Source organism: Nelumbo nucifera, chromosome 8 (assembly GCF_055504915.1).
Source record: "Nelumbo nucifera cultivar China Antique chromosome 8, China Antique-T2T, whole genome shotgun sequence".
NCBI lineage: Eukaryota > Viridiplantae > Streptophyta > Magnoliopsida > Proteales > Nelumbonaceae > Nelumbo > Nelumbo nucifera.
The window spans coordinates 44,039,083-44,045,132 of record NC_142656.1 but is presented as its reverse complement, the minus strand read 5'-3'; the positions used below and the strand labels follow the sequence as shown (position 1 = coordinate 44,045,132).

The window sequence follows — 6,050 nt, the reverse complement described above, 5'->3', positions numbered from 1 at the left end:
ACATTGTGAAGACCATGCTGCTTCCTAATTTGAGCTCTTTCTGAATGCCATTGATAATTATTGGCTGCCATCTCCTCTATGAGTGTATGGGCCACCTCAGGGGTCTTATTGTTGATGGAGTCCCCGGTTGCCGCATCTAGGATGGTCTTGTTGGCTTTAGTTAGACCATTGGAGAAGGTTTGCACTTGCAGCCATATAGGAAGTCCATGGTGGGGGACCTTCCTTAACAACTCCTTATAATGCTCCCAAGACTCATACAAAGACTCCATCTTGTTGAAAGAAAGTGGTGATGTCATTTCTCATCTTTTCTATCTTGGATGGAGGAAAGTATTTGGAGAGGAATCGGCTAGCAATCTCATCCCAAGTGGCTATAGATCCAGCCGACAATGAATTCAGCCAAACCTTGGCTTTGTCTTTCAATGAAAATGGGAATAACCTCATCCTAACAGCATCATCACTCACCCCATTGTGCTTGAAAGTGTCACAATTTTCCAAAAAAATTGGCTATGTGAGAGTTTGGATCTTCATGAGTCATTTTACAAAACTGAACTGTGTTTTGTATCATCTGAATTATGGTTGGTTTGGTCTCAAAATTATTGGCAGCTATGGCTAGTCTTACAATGCTTGAAGCAGCCCCAGTAAGGGTTGGTTTGGCATAATCCATCATAGTTCTTGGTTCGGCCATCTCTTCAGTTTCAGCTCTTACTTGTCTAGCAGCTCTAAGGCGGATCCGGAGGGTTCTTTCAATCTTCGGATCGTAGGGGACTTCCTCCGGTTCAAGTTTGCTTGTCATAAACTATAAAAGTCAAAGCAAAAAAAAAGACTAATGTACACCAATCAGAAATGTAAACAATCAAATAATTAGTAATCCTAATAAAGAAGTAATGTTAACCACTACTGTAGCAGCAATTTACAAGGCAAAGACTGAATTCTATCTAAAAAGAAAAGCTCAAGCACAAGAACAAACAGCAAGCTGAATATAGACAGATCTGAAATCTGATATACATGATTGAAATCAGAGAAGTACCCTCTCAAATCAAGAAAACTGCACCCTACCGAGCTGATATACAAGATTGGCCAAGACTAGTAGCCTAATATATATAGAGTGATGAATAGAGTATTGTTTCCCATGAGGACTTATGTAGCAACTACTAGTAGTATATCAGCCTACTCTTATTTGATTAGCCAAATTGTATATCTACTTCAAAACTGAAATTCTATCTAACAAACTATATCTAAGAAATTGGATCAAACATCTTGCATGCAAGTTGAGAAGAGAAGCTAAATATGCACAGAAATTGATTCAGCAATTAATTCTATAAGTCACTCGACTAGATTAAGATTCAGCCTTAGTTTGGTGAAACCCCAAGGCAATGAACAGACTCTCTCAAGTGCATGTTCAATCTATGCATGAATGATGGTTCTTATATCTCTATCAAGGATCTAATCCTCATGCATTCATTAAGATCTAGCAATTCTATGGCATCATTTCAGCTGAATGAACACCAACCGAATTGTGCAAGTTATCTCTAAACTCACACTCAATTCGGTTCTTGATTAGTAGATCCGAAAGTCTAGAGTCTTTCTCAAGCACTCTAGAACATCCAAGAATGAAGAACAGTTCGGCCAAACAGAATTAATGTTGCTTGAATTCTTTCTCAAGCAATTCAGACATTACAAAAATCAAGATCAATTCGGCTAGCAGTTCTAACAATCAAATTTCTAATCAAGAAACATCAAGATTTCATCTAATCCATTTGAATGAACCTAGAAAGTTAATTACAGATCTGAAATTACAGAATTCATGCTTCAATTACAGCAAGAAAGAAAAATTAATGGAGAAATTACACATAATTCCTAGCTGAATTCGATTACCAAATGTGCAGAAATCAAGGAAGAAACAACCTAGATCTCCAATGGCTTCTTCTCCTTTCGAATTCAGCTCCTTCTCTTGAAGTTGCTTGAATCTCCTTTCTTCTCCTCTCTTGCGCCTATCTCTCTCTTCTCCCTCCAAGAATTCGAACTCAAGGTTTGAATCTCCCCAAAGGGCTGAAGTCTCAAAGTGTTTGAACCCTTTTTCCCTCCAAGAAACCTCCTTAAATAGTTTTTCCTTCAACTCTCCAAGAATTCTAGAAGTTGCCGCCCCTAGCTTCTCTTGGGCTGCAATTTGGGCTGCTCTTGAGCTGCTAATGGGCTTTCTCCTTGCTGAGCCGAATAGGCTCCCTTAGAAGCCTACGGCTAGGCTCTCTCTTTGGGCATCTCCCAAAGAGTACAGCATGGGCTACATGGGCCGAATGACCCTCTCTTGACCTCTTAGCTGGGATTTTGTTCCAACTGGGCTGAATTACCTTCAATTTAGCTCATTTTTCCTTGTTTTATGCTTTATTTCTCCTGAATTGGTTTCCCTTGAAGATTTCCTGAAATTAAGCTGAATTGGGGTAAAACTCACACCTCGCTCGCTACTAGAAGAAAGACCGATCTGTGGAGTGATCAATATGATCACCAGGGGATCTATTGTAGCGGGGTGCACAATAGCAGCTGGAAAAACATCAGTCTGAGAACTAAAGCATGACGCAGAGAACCCACCCAAGTGACCTTGGATCGAGGAACCGATCTACTTTACCGAGGAGGATGCTTGTGGGATTCAGTATCCTCATAACGACGCCTTGGTCGTGAAGATGATCATCAATGATTTTGAAGTAAAGCAGATCTTGGTGAACTCAAGCAGTTCAACAAATATCCTCTTCAAAGGAACATTTGACAAGTTGCAACTATAGAAAAGCGATCTAAAACCAGCAGATGCCCTACTAGTAGTGTTCAGCGGAGGGGAAGCCAGGCCTATAGGTCGTGTCCCAATACTAGTGGAGGTAGGCACATGGCCGAATATCGTCCGGTTCGAGCACACATTCTTCGTGGTCACTACTCCATCCCCCTACAATGCAATCATAGGTCGGCCTATTACGCATGTTTTACACGCAATAGTGTCAACTTACTATCTCGCAATGAAGTTCCCAACAGATTACGGAGTAGGGGTGGTACGAGGTGACCAACTCGAATCCTAGAGGTGTTATGTAGCTGCTCTCATGGGAAAATGGGCAAAAGACGTCGAATTGGAACGACCAACAAACTACAGTGAGGAGCGAGCTGCCTAGATGGAAGAGATGGTCCACATATCGGTGTCCGAAATCAAACCGACCAAGACTCTCCAGATCGACGGACTAGTAAGCGAACCTCTCCAAACTAAACTAGTAAGTTTTTTACTTAACAATTTAGATGTTTTTGTCTGGTCCACGGTAGAAATGCCCAGAATTAACCCTAGCATCATAACTCGCAAACTTAATGTGGACCCTCTAGTTAGGCTAGTAAAACAAAGAAAACGCAACCTCGCCCCGGAGCGATGGAGGGTAGTCGATGAGGAGGTCAAGAAACTCCTTGCTGCAGACTTCATCAGGGAGGTCCACTACTCGAGCTGGGTCGCAAACCCAGTACTCATGAAAAAAGCTAATGGTAAGTGGCGCATGTCCGTCAACTACACCGACCTGAACAAAGCCTGCCCAAAGGATTGCTTCCCCTTACCCAGAATTGACCGCCTGGTAGACGCGACCTCAGGGCACAAGTTGTTGAGTTTCATGGACGCCTATTCCGACTATAATTAAATTAGGATGGACACAGCTGACCAAGACAAAACTGCTTTTGTAACCGAACTTGGGTTATACTGTTATGAAGTTATTTCCTTTCGTTTGAAAAATGCTGGCACAACTTTCTAGCAACTTGTAAACAAAATTTTTGAACCTTTGATTGGCAATAAAGTGGAGTGTTATGTTGACGACATCGTTGCGAAGACCCAGTTCTCTAGATCTTTAATTAACGATTTAGATATTGTTTTTCAAATTTTAAGAAAATATAATATGAAATTAAATCCAAATAAGTGTGTCTTCGGAGTCACTTCAGGTAAATTCTTAGGCTACATAGTCAATCGATGTGGTATCGAGGCCATCCCAGAAAAAATAAAAGCAATCATAGATATGAGACCACCCCGAAAAATAAAAGAAGTCTAGAGGTTGACTGGTCGGATAACAACCCTAAGCCGTTTCATGTCTAAGTCGGTGGGTCGGTGTCTCCCCTTTTTTAAAGCAATTAAAAGGAATGAGACTTTCAAATGGACTAAAGAATGCCAGCTCACATTTGACGAGCTGAAAAGGTATCTAAGTACAACCCCAGTTTTAAAAAGACCTGAAGAAGGAGACGTATTGAAGTTGTACCTCTCCGCGAATGACGAGGCAGTTAGCTTGGTACTAATCAGAGAGGTAGACCTAGTTTAACAACCCATCTACTATGTAAGTAAAGTGTTGCAGGATGCAGAGACCAGATACTCTGACATCGAGAAGCTGGTGTACGCTCTAGTGGTAGTAGCTCGGAAATTACGCCCATACTTTCAAGCCCATACCATCGTTGTCCTTACGGATAGACCTCCGAGGCACATCCTAGTTAAGCCCGAGGTGTTCGGGAGATTGATGAAGTAGTCCATCGAGCTTAGTGAATACGACATCTGGTTCGAGCCCCGACCAACAATCAAAGCCCAAGTCTTGGCGGACTTCATAGCAGAATGCACGTTCAGCACACCGGCCCCTGAATTGATTGAGCCTGCTCGCACGTCGGAGGCATCAACCAATGCGGCACCGGTCCCGGTCAGAGCAGTACCGACCTAGGACCAGGAGTCCTGTATCCTCCACGTCGACGGCTCGTCCAACCAGCAAGGCGGTGCGGAACTGATATTGTACGGCCCAAGCGAGGTAAAGTTGGAGTACGCTCTCTGGTTCGGATTAGAGGCATCAAACAACGAGGCGGAGTACGAGGTGCTAATTGCCGGGCTCAATTTAGCAAAGGAAATGGGAACGAAACACCTCATCGTCTATAATGACTCTCAACTAGTAGTTAACCAAGTAAATGGTGACTATGAAGTTCGTGACTCGACTATGGCAGCTTACTTAACCAAAGTCAGAGAGATTCTACCAAGCTTTAGCTCTTGCTTCATTAGGCAAATTCCTAGGTCCGAGAACGTTGAGGTCGACGCTTTATCACGACCAGCAAGCACGAGTGACAACACTATGCGGACCGTGTACATAGAGGACCTACCTTGGCCCAACATTCTCAGGGGGCAGAAGAGGTCGCTCCCATGTTTCAAGCGGAACCGAGTTGGATTGACCCGCTTGTTGATTAGCTGCTCGACGAGACCCTACCTACAGAACGCAATGTAGCTTGGAGGGTAGAACATCAATCAGCTAAGTACGTCCTCATAGACGGACGGCTGTATAGGAGATCCTTCAAGCTTCCCTACCTACTTTGCATGCGACCCTCAAAAGTTGAGCTCGTACTTCGCGATATCCATGAAGGTTTATGCAGAGGACACTTGGGGGGTAGGCCCCTTGCCCAAAAGGCATTAAGGCAGGGCTTTTACTAGCCTACAATGAAAGTAGATGCACTCGAGCTCATCAAGAAATGCGATAGATGTCAGAGGCATGCCAACATCCTCCATCAACCTGCCGCCGATTTGAAGTATCTTACTAGCCCGTGGCCCTTCGGGTAGTGGAGAATCGACATCCTCGGTCCTTTTCCGCTGGCAACCATGCAAAGGAAGTTCTTGGTTGTGGCAGTAGACTACTTCACGAAGTGGGTGGAAGCCGAACCGTTGGTAAGCATTACAGCCCGGAACATACAAAAATTCTTTTGGAAAAACATCGTGTGTCATTTCTAACTGCCCAAAGTCTTAATTTCAGATAACAAGAAGCAATTTGAAGACATCAAATTTCAGAACTGGTGCGTCGAGATGGGGATTTAGCTGAACTTCACTTTAGTAGCACATCCACAAGCAAACGAACAAGCCGAAGTAATGAACAGGGCTATCCTCCGCGGACTGAAAGCTCGCCTTGCGCGAGCTAAAGGCTTGTGGGTGGACGAGCTCCCCAGCATTATTTGGGCCTATCGGACTACCATCAAGACCACGACGGGTGAGACCCCCTTCAATCTCACATATGGTACAAAGGCAATGA

General features: G+C 43.7%; 1 non-coding gene across 1 annotated transcript; it reads left to right on the top strand.

Moving 5' to 3' along the window:
* The first annotated feature begins 201 nt into the window (after positions 1 to 201).
* LOC148789956 (small nucleolar RNA R71) lies at positions 202 to 306 on the top strand. The gene has a single exon (XR_016079959.1). It is a non-coding gene; the product is annotated as a small nucleolar RNA R71 (small nucleolar RNA).
* The last annotated feature ends 5,744 nt before the right edge of the window (positions 307 to 6,050 follow it).